Source organism: Nicotiana tomentosiformis, chromosome 2 (genome assembly GCF_000390325.3).
Source record: "Nicotiana tomentosiformis chromosome 2, ASM39032v3, whole genome shotgun sequence".
Taxonomy (NCBI): Eukaryota; Viridiplantae; Streptophyta; class Magnoliopsida; order Solanales; family Solanaceae; genus Nicotiana; species Nicotiana tomentosiformis.
The window spans coordinates 71,715,006-71,726,449 of record NC_090813.1 but is presented as its reverse complement, the minus strand read 5'-3'; the positions used below and the strand labels follow the sequence as shown (position 1 = coordinate 71,726,449).

Here is an 11,444-nt window from a genome sequence, read left to right as displayed (position 1 = left end):
ACTTGGGTTTTGATTCTGGAAATTGACTGACGAGGGTTCGAATATGGTTTGACAATTTTTAACTTCTCTTTTGCTTTTTGACAAGAAAACACCCGCATGCACTTGTGCTGTTTCTCATTGAGAAATATATTAAATATATATGAATTTTAAGCTGGGAACACATAACTAACTTGGCTTTTGATTCTGAAAATTGACTGACGAGGGTTCGAATACGGTTTGACAATTTTTAACTTCTCTTTTGCTTTTTGACAAGACAACACCCACATGCATTTGTGCTGTTTCTCTTTTCTTCCTAAAAAACACTACAAATGACGTCAAATATAAAGAGACCAGCCAAATAAAAAAAATTACTAAAAGCTTTTGTTGAGATCAGTTATCGTTCGTTTATCTGGTTATTATTGTATATTAATTTAAGATCCTTGATGTATAGGTCAAAATCCGTCCTTAAGAAATTCAGCGTAATATGACATTGAGGAAAGAGTTGGCCGAGCTCGCCCAAGATGCAGCAAAGTTATTGACCGAGGTGCCGACATGAGTCGTAGTCGAGATGGTCAACAAGGGTCTGTGTCGAGATTGCTTATTGACGATAAGACTTGTAACGACTAATTTGTCGGGATAGGATATTAAGAGAGAATATTCTAGGGGATATCCTTTATTTGTACTATTAGAGTTTCCTAGGAAAAGACTCCATATATATAGAAAAAAGAGACAATGATATGAGCATGTAATATTCATTTGATAAGAACACTTCTGAGAATAAGATTCTCTCTCTTACAAAAATACAAAGATTACCTTTTGATAAAGATTCTTATTCATGTTATTCCCCATCTTTCCACCAGATCTGAGGATTGTCATACGAATCTTGGACCTTTCTGTCATTCATCATTGTCAGGAGAAATATTCGTCTAATCCTCACATTATTGGGTGAATTACCTTTTTACTTAAATGTCATTTATTGTTAGTTAAATCTCCATTAATGTTCATGCATCAAGAGTATTTTACATTTATTGTAATCTATCATTTACGGGATTTGTCTCATCTCCTGTATGCTTCCGAGATTAGTATCTAGAGTTATTATCCTTAACTAGATTTAATATCTTATTATATAAATTAAATAGTTTAACCGAAAATTATACTTTTTAATCAAACAGTTGAGAACCTATAAAGTTTAAATTCTAGATCCGCCTATGTTCTGACGGTTCCTCTTCCACTTCGGTTAGAAGCCCAACATCTCGATCCTATTAAAGCAATATTTCAAATACAAGTTGCTACTATAGGATCTGAATTACGTAGTAAGTTAGCTATGTATGACCAACACTGATGTACACATGATTTTTTGCAAACGGCGTTGGCTAATTGTTAAATTCGACTTGTACGTATGTTTAGGTCTGGACTGTGTAGGCGTTAAACTGATACTTATTGTTAGTTAGTAGTTGTTACACTCTTAATTGGCTTTACTTCATGTCACAAATTGGTATTTACTTTGTATTATTTTCATCTGATGTTGGTTTATTGTATGTGTACATACTTTTTTCTGAAACACATTTTTTACACACACACAAAAATTCCAGAATGAAGGACAATTTACGACTGCAAAAATACAAGACCGTAAAAATGCAACTTAACCATTCTCCGCAGTAGTAATAGACAAAGAATCTAACTGATCAACTCTTTATCTTTTTCTGCGAAAATTAATTAGATAAGAAGTGAAAAGTACGTTTAGCCATTCCCAATACAAATTTAAGAGAGTCATTTAGTATCTATTTTTTGAGGAGACACAAATTAACTTGATAAAAGTGAAAGTGATTTGTGCCCTAATTACAACAAAGAAAAAAGGAAAATTAAATGGCACCACACGCACATTCATGATCCGAATAGCTAAGGGCGGTGGCCAAATATTTTTTTCCCACTTTGATTGTAAAATTACTTTCCACGATAACTTCCTCTTATAAACTTGCCCGTACTCAATTTTTATAAATTTTAATTTAATCACACAACACACACACACACACACACACACACATATATATATATATATATATATATATATATATATATATATATACTTTACTTTGTAACTTTTAAATAAGATTATCTAATTTAGTATAAATACGAATAGACAAAGAGTTATTCGAAAACTTGGATCAAACACCAAAAAGAAATACACAAGTAAAAATACTGCTCGAAGTTACACTCGAGCAGGAGCGGCTCAAACACATGGGCAGGGCTGTGCATGGATTAGATCGGATCGGATTTAGCATATTTCGGATTTCGGATTCTACAAAATATAATTTGAATCCGATCCGAGTTAATATCGGATCGGATTTTAAAGTTTGAATCGGATAAATATTTCGGATTTTCGGATCGAATTATACGTATTATTAAGGCTATTGCTTATCTAATCGGCAAATGCATCTGCCTTATCTGCTTCTTTTGTGTTATGTGCTAATACAAACATCTCTTTGCTTTTCATCCGTTTTATCAGCATTGCATCTCTAAGAAAATATTTCTCTCGAGGTTCGAGTTGTTATGCCTCTAAGTTGCAAAACTCATATTTATATTTTCTTTGTAGACGAGACAATACAGCAAGAAAAATTCATGTTTCTGCAATTATGAGGGTACTATGGTGCCAATGTAGCTAAATTAAGCAATTGTAAAAGTAATAACTTGGAGGAAGATATAAAGAAAGTATTGGCTATCTGAAATTAAAGTTTAGTATTTATACATGCCCTAATAATTTCAGATTTCGGATCGGATCGGGTTAAAATTATACCGATCTGAGTCCGATCTGGATATCCGAAATTATAAGAAATATAATCCAAAATCAGAAATTGAACAGATCGGTTCGGATTTCAGATATCCGATACAAATGCACAGCCCTACACATTGGATGACCTAAAGTCAAAGTTTAATGTGAGGCCTAAATTTTTAAAAGAAAGTTATGATATATATTTTTTTATTTGAACTCTGTTTTTCTATCTTTTCGAGAAAGTTGTTAATAATTATTTTATAATCTATTTTCTCTAATAATTCCTTTTCAGTTGATAATATAACCAACCCATTTAATCTATCTTGAGATATTGTTAATCTCATGTAAGATTTTATCAATTATAATCTGGAAAAACTTCTTTTCTTTGAGTCAATCGTTATAGGAAAAACTCTACTTTTGTATGAAAAATACTAAATATTTTTTTTAAATACCTATAAACCTATTATTTCTCTAAAAAAAAAAAAAAAAATGGGGTCCCAAAAGGCAAAAGCCTTACTTGGAACAACGTTAGAGCCGGACCTGTTCAAGAGAAGCACTTCATCACATAAATCACTTCCATTTGGGCAAAATACCTTCTTAATTACGGAGTATTTGCAGAGTATAGAAATCAAAATATTAAAAAGACAATATTTAAAGATACAAACTTCTGATAGAATGAAAAGTTATCTGATAATACAACTGTCTAGAGTCATCTAATAAGCAGAGTACACTTCAAATAAGGCGAAGCCTCTGAATGATTACAATTTACAGGATACTAATTATATTTTCTTATCATAGGTATTCTCTTTCATTTTCTATTGTGGACCACAACAATATAATAATATCTACCCTTAAATGAAAAAGAAAAAAATTAAGTAGTTAAACCAATATTATATAATTTACAAAAAGCATGGCGGTTCGTGCAAGCTTCCTTTAGCTCATCATTCTCGACATTTCTTTACCAACCAACAAATCCTAAGAAGCTGCACTCAAGAAAATTTAAACCCATATATTAAAATCAAATCAAATAGTAGACCGGAAATATTCAGCTAAGTAATACATAAAAATATACTCCTTTGAAACCTAATTTATTCCGAAAACTTTTAATTCTAGAGAACTCTCATTTTTATTTTTTGCTCTTCATTTCCCCACTTTGTAGTCTATCTATAGAGAAGTGTATTTAGACTAATAAATTGAGCAAAATAGTGAACAATAAGACAATTAAGCAATCTGAAAAGTGAGTAGTTTTTGACTTTTGATGTGTAAGGTAAGATAGGAAAAAAGGAAAGCATATAAAATTTTCGTTCCCCATCTCTGCTCCAAAAGAACATCTAATTTTTTGTGTGCCTTACTTCTTTAACTATAACCAGAAAAATTAAATTACATTTATAAACTTACAGAAAACTACTATAGCTCACCAATTTTATAAATAAAAACCTTTAAGAATATGGAAATTATCAACTGTTTCAGCTATAAGTGCAAGTGGAGGAAAAAAAAAAAGCATACATTTGGATAGCAAACAAGAATAGATTATCTTAGATAAAATCAAAACTCGAACACAAATCAACAACTTTGCTATATGAATTTTCACGATCCAAATTACTCCATTTAAACTGGTCTTAATTAAAACTCAAAAACAGAAGAAACAAAAAATTGAAGATAAAAGAAGGCGTTGTACCTGAGAGAACTATGAGAGAGACCATGGAAGAAAAAATTGGCTCCATGTAGGAACATCACAACACCAGTACACCCTAGCACAAATAATTCAAACATCCTTTGGCTGTCGAAAAATAAAAACTACGTCGGACAGTATGTTAATGCTTGAAAAAAAGAGAGCAGAAATGTTTATGATTTTGTTTTTAGAGGGGCTTTAAATAGAAAAGGACCAAACGGGGAATAAGGAAGATGCATTATTTGTTGTTGTTTTTTCATGACGTGGATATCAAATCTCTATCCCAACCAATGATATCTTAGGCTGGGTGGGTGGGCTTTAGATGGCCCACTTTGGGGTGTAATTAGGCCGCAACTAAGGCCCAGAATGCTAGATTGTGACAACTGAGCCCACTGTAATATTCTACTTTTTCTTCGTCCACCTTAATATTTTGCTTTGCATACTATTTTTGTTTTTTCACAAAGATTTTTATTAAATAATCATAAGTAGATGTAATGTAAGTTCAAAACAAATATTTATGACAAGGGAAGAAAATAAAAATGAATGTCAAACTATGCCATTATAAAATTTAATGTTAAACTATAACTCGTAAACTATCTTGTTATAAAAAGAATTCGCCCATCAAATAAAGACTTCTTTAATTATTTAATTTTCTCTCTTAGAGTTCAATTTACAAAATACGATACGGATAGGTTTTCGCAAATGCTTTCTCATTTATTAATATAGAATAGTTAATACTTTACAAGTATTTCTAGTATTTTAAGTTTGATGATGTGACACCTTTTCACCTAATGTTTGAATATAGATTTAGTTAAAATTTTAAAAAAGAGATTTTGAAATTGTGTCGAAAATAATTTTGAAAGTTGAAGTTGTGTTTGAAAATGTATTTTATTTAAATTTTTTTTTTGAAGTTTTGTGAGAGAGAAAATATTTTACCCAAAAACAGCATTAAACCAGTTTTTAGAAACTTAAATTTTTTTTTTAAAAAAACTGATCATGTTCCATGACTTCTAAGTTCTAACTAGTTTTCTCTCCCGTTTATTCGTGGACTCACCTGTATCGCAAATGCTTTTAAAAAGAAAAGAAAACAGAAAAAAGGATAGCATCTTTTAAAATAGCAGCTACACATCCGAATATGACACAAATAAAAAAGTAAAAACGAGTATATGGGGGCAAGTTGAGCCCTAGTGGACGACTTATTTTATTTTTTATTCTTGTATATTTTCCATCCAACAACCGCATAATGATTTTATTTGCTTGTTTGCAACACTCAGCATTTACAGTACAGCACAGCACCGACCTCCGCCGCCTCATTGCTGGCTGGGCGGTTGCAGTTGGCGTTCATTTTGTTAGGTAGCGCTCTTTTTCAAAATAATATAGTGCCAAAGTGTTACTCTCTCCGCTTCAATTTATACGAATCCATTGACCGGACACGGAGTTTAAGAAAAAAGAGAAGATTTTTAAATTTGTGGTGTAAAATGAGGCACATATATTTTATGTGACTATAAATTATTGCATAAAGGTAAATTATTTCCAAATAAGGAAAGAGGTCATTCTTTTTGGCATACACTAAAAAAGAAATAAGTTCACATAAATTGAAACAGAGGTAGTATAAAACAAAAGATATACGTTAAATAAACTGAACACAAGTATAGAAAGATTGATATATTATTCAATTTTAAATTGATGTAGACAATGAATTGAAATCTCCTCTATACTTATAAAAGAAATGAAGCAGCTGTCAGACTTTTCAGGAAGCAATTGTCAGACTTTCCTTGAGCTGCTTGTAAGTTGTCTGCATTAGCTGCTCGCAACCTGCCTGTTTAATAAAAAGTTGTTGCAAGTTATTTCATTGAGTTGCTTGCAACCTGCCTGCATCAGCTGCTTGGAGATAAACTTTAATGGAATACTAAATGGATAATCTTCTTAGGAAAATTATCTACAGCGGAGTAATAAATGGACATCCACAATAATATTTTCATAACACTCCCCCTTGGATGTTCATTATTAAGTGCCTCGTTAAAATCTTACTATGAAAAAAATTGTGAGAAAAAAAATCTTAATCAAGAAAAAAGAGTACACTAATAATATATTGCAAGTTGGCTCATTAAAAATCTTATCAGGAAAACCCAGTGAAAAAAAAATTGGGCAAGTAAAAAAGAGTACAGTGTATACTTTACTCCCCCTGATAAAGATATTGTTTCAAAACAAGTCTTCGCATTTCAATCGTATATATCATCCCCTCGAAGGTTGCAGTTGGCAAGGACTTGGTGAACAAATCTGCATGATTTTTACTTGAACGGATTTGTTGCACATCAATGTCACCATTTTTCTGAAGATCATGTGTGTAGAATAGTTTTGGTAAAATGTGATTCGTTCTATCTCCTTTTATAATTTCTCCCTTTAAATATCGCAATATATGCTTAATCACATTCCAATGTCTCAGTGTAGGAGAAGAGCTATATCTTTCTAGTAAATTAACAGAAAATACTATGTCAGGCCTTGTAGTATTAGCAAGATACATAGGTGCACAAATTGCACCGAGATAGGGTATTTCAGGACCAAGGAGTTCCTCATCCTCTTCTGGAGGTCGGAACGGATCCTTATTCACCTCAAGTGATCAAACAACCATTGATGTACTCAATGGGTGTGCTTTGTCCATATAAAAGCATTTTAAGACCCTTTCTGTATAGGCAGTTTGATGGATAATTCCGTCTCCTAAATGTTCAATTTGAAGACCAAGACAAAGTTTTGTCTTTTCAACATCTTTCATCTCAAATTCTTTCTTAAGTTATTCAATTGCCTTTTAGAGCTCTTCTGGAGTTCCAACAAGATTTATGTCATCAACATATACAACAAGTATAACAAAATCTGATGGCATTTTCTTTATAAAAATACATGAACAAATAACATCTTTTATGTAACCTTCTTTCGGCAAATATTTACTGAGGCGATTATACCAGATACGCCCAGATTACTTTAAATCATACAAAAATTTTGTAATTTGATCGAGTACATTTCTCAAGACTTTGAATTATATGCTTCAGACATTTTAAATCCTTTAGGGATCTTCATATAAATTTGATCAAATGAGTCATATAGGTTATGATATGTATTTAAATAGCATGACATCTTCAGGTGTCTGGACTACAGGTCTAATCCTCACAATCTTTTACAATATTGTGCACTATATTGTATCAAATATATTGTCGATGATCATTTTGTATCGGTTCCTAAGCGACATAACTTGTTGAGTTCTCATCACTTTCTTTATTTTCAGGTACATGAACTTCTTCTAGAGTTTCATGAAATGTTATACCGTGAACTCTTCTAAAGCTCATTTCCTCCTCAATATGATCACTTTGATCATTTACTCCTATCATTTTTCAGGGTTTGTTAACTTTGGAACCGATCGGTTTACTACGCTTCATGCGTGAAGTAAACTTTATCCTTCAGGGACTTTAATTTTAATAGGAGAATTTGCAGCTGAATATGATATTTAATTTTGGATCAGCAAATGCTTCTGGTATTTGACTTGAATTATCTTCTGAGTAAGGATCATGATAATTCGATTCATATAGCATATTTTTTAGCTGCTTATTTCATCCCCCAAATATTAGAAAAACTAACATATATCCCTCAATCTTCTTTGGGGAACCTATCTTTGTGCATTGTGGTAGAGATATTAATCATATATCACACATCAATAGTTATTAGATAGTAAAAATATTTGATTTCTGATCCAGAACCAACTGTAATGGGAGAACTTATCATATCTTGTTGGTATGATGCATACAAATACTGTTGTATGCAATTTAGAAAATTTTAGACCAACACATGAAGCTTTGTTCTCATAAGCAATAGTTTAGCCATTAATAGGAGGCATTAAATGCTAAACTATCTTGGATATAAACCAGCATTATCAAGATAAACTGTCTTGATTTCATAATCTGAAAATTATGCTCTTAATTGAGGAAAGCAATTGCAAATGCCAAACTGCGAGTTGATAATAAACACACATGTAACCATTTCATATATGCATCTATAATTGGTTCACATGATAGGCGAATGGGCATAAATTCAAATTTTATATATTCGAGAATTCAGGGGTCTTAGTCCCAACTTTAGCTGGTATAATCAATTTATTATGAGAACAAGCAACACAAGAGAATTCTTGAAGATTCTTCTAGTTCTTCAGTATATACTAATCTGAATTCTCAAATAGCTCATTTAAAAATGGCAAATAAAAACTTCAAGTTTATCATGGCATGTGCTATCTCTTAGTAAACTTCTAGTTTACTATGGCATAAACTTTTGCATTAGTAAGCTTCTGATTTACTGTAGTAACTTTTGCCTCAGTAAAACTTCTAATTTACTGTGACTGCTTTTGCATTAGTAAATTTTTGATTTACTGTGATACATGATGTAGTACAAATTAAAGAATAAGACGAGTAAATTCTCACATACATATTATTTTACCTCTATGATTGTGGAAACATGAAGATTTTCAAACTTTTAATCATTTGTAGTCTCAATATGATAGCAATTTGTATTAGTAAACTTCGGGTTTGCTACAACATATGTTTTAACCTTATTCATATAATATGAATGACATATTTATGTATAATCTCTTCGAGAGCCTTCATTTATTATCTACAATATATATTATTCAGACATTACTGGTGTCATGTGTCTTCTAGACAAATAGTTAGCTCTTCAGAAGTTTTTGATATATTTTGTACTATCAAATATTGGTCAGGCACTTCTGGTATCATGAGAGAAAATTATAATCAAATAAATAACATAAATACAATACTAAATTTATAAATGTCAGAAATTAAGAATTTCAGTAATTTTACCACTAACTTTGTGACAAATGTCTCCTTCAGGGAGAAATACCATTAACATCTGAATATTTTATATCAAAGTGGTAACCATATAGTCATTACATCCTTCAGGGAAAGATACATGAGTTATTATTTTCTTCGGAGTAGTTAATAACAACTAACCATAATATATCAGTGTGGCTATAATAGAAAGTATTCTACAAGAATCCTTTTGCCTTAGAATGAAAAAATTTCAAAGATGTTTGACGTACGACAGGTACGTGCGGCAATGATCTCTATGCCACAAAAATAATATTTATATCCTTTATTATTCTATCTCTTTAGGAGGTGAGTTGTGATAATTACACCGCTTTATAATATTTTCTTGCTTCAGGAGGAAATTTTAATTGTTTACTACTTCAGGGGCAAATTTGAAATACGAAAGATTATCACTTCTGGTGATCATAAGTATATACCACTTCTGGTGGTTAACAAAATTTAGTTACAATGAGATATACGAAATATTGCCACTTCTGGTGGTCGTACTCTGATAGAGTTCAAATGAACCATGAAATTAAATCATAACGAGATTAAGAAATATTGCCACTGCCAGTGGTTAAATATTTCGTGCAAAACTCTACTGGAGTTAGGAACCAAAGAAAAGATTGAGTTAAATATTGCATATATGAGTCATTGCGAACTAACCGTCCTGTAGAATATTGGCATCATGCTTTTGATGAATTTGGTGCCAAAATATTTTGTGAAAATGAGATTGAAGTGCTATAAGTCACGTACCTTACCGTGATGTACAATAATAAAATTTTCTCGATTAACAAGAAAGTACACAAGTAGTTGCTTGCAAGGTTAGCTAAATAAAATTGCAAAATCAAACCTTCTCCCAGTAAAGGATTTCGTGGGCAGAGAGTACCGACCAATAGCTTTGTAATATCATGCCATTTAAAGAGAAAAACAACCTATGCATCTCTTGCTCTCAACCGATGCATTAGACAAAGGATATCGTGCCTTTGAATTACTTCATATTCCTGGAATGGAAAAGTTAAATTCAAAGTAAGTACTCAATAGGGTAGAGTCTCGTGCTGATAACATGTTATAAAATAAAAGTTGTAAAGTAAATAAACTGAAGACAAGTATAGAGAGAGATTGATATATTATTCAACTTCAAACTGATATACATAATGAACTGAAATCTCTTCTATTTATAGAAGAAAGGAAGCAGATGCAGGGCTTTTTAGGAAGCAGCTGTAAGGCTTTCCTTAAGCTGCTTGTAAGATGTCTGCATGAGTTGCTCGCAACCTGCATGTTTAATAAGAAGTTGCTGCAAGTCATTTCATTAAGTTGCTTGCAACCTGCCTGCATTAGCTGCTTGGAGATAAACTTCAATGGAATACAAAATGGATAATCTTCTTTAGGAAAATTATCTACGGCAGAGTAATATAAATAGACACCCACAATAATATTTTCATAACATAAACAATTTTTTTCCTCTCCATCTTTTACTTTTTTCTTAACCATATAACATAGGTAAGTATTATCTTCTTTTACTATCACTCGTATACTACTCACAACTCACAAGTACTAAACGTATTACTACCTCAGAAAAGGACTTCCATGAAAAATATTTTAAAAGGTTTTAATTAGAGTTAAATAGTTTGAAATTCAGAGTTCCTAAAACAATAATCTGTTGGGTTTTATATAATAAAAGGTGTGAATAGAAAATGGAGGGAAACAAAAAATTTAAAGTTGTTTCCTTAGCTAATACACTTTGTCCCTCATCGAAAAAAGGAAAAAAAATCTTTGTGCTTATATAGAGAAGTACATCTTCTAGCTCTTAAAGAGTTGAGAAGAAGTGGTGCCTCGCGTCGTCGTCGTCGTCGCTTGCTCGACTCGGCTTCGGCTTCGGTTGGGCAATAGGAAGGGTTGGAAGCGTTATGTATAATGGAAAATCTCGTCACATACGACGAATACATAATACCGTTAGACAACTACTCAATTATCGCAATTGACTACGTAAAGTCAAAAGCTAATGTGTCGAATCCACTTACAAAGGGCCTAAATAGAGAGGTGGTTGATAAATCATCGAAGGGAATGAGATTATGGCCGAGGACAAGTCACTGTGGCGGTAACTCTACCTAGAAGACTGGAGATCCCAAGATCTAGGTTGAAGGAGATCAAACAA

General features: G+C 32.0%; 1 long non-coding RNA gene across 1 annotated transcript; it reads right to left on the bottom strand.

Annotated features, from left to right (window-relative positions):
• Positions 1-3,399: 3,399 nt before the first annotated feature.
• Positions 3,400-4,596, bottom strand: LOC104105483 (uncharacterized). Its single transcript, XR_688392.4, has 2 exons — positions 4,428-4,596; positions 3,400-3,732 (listed from the first exon to the last, which is right to left on the bottom strand). It is a non-coding gene; the product is annotated as an uncharacterized lncRNA (long non-coding RNA).
• Positions 4,597-11,444: the final 6,848 nt, after the last annotated feature.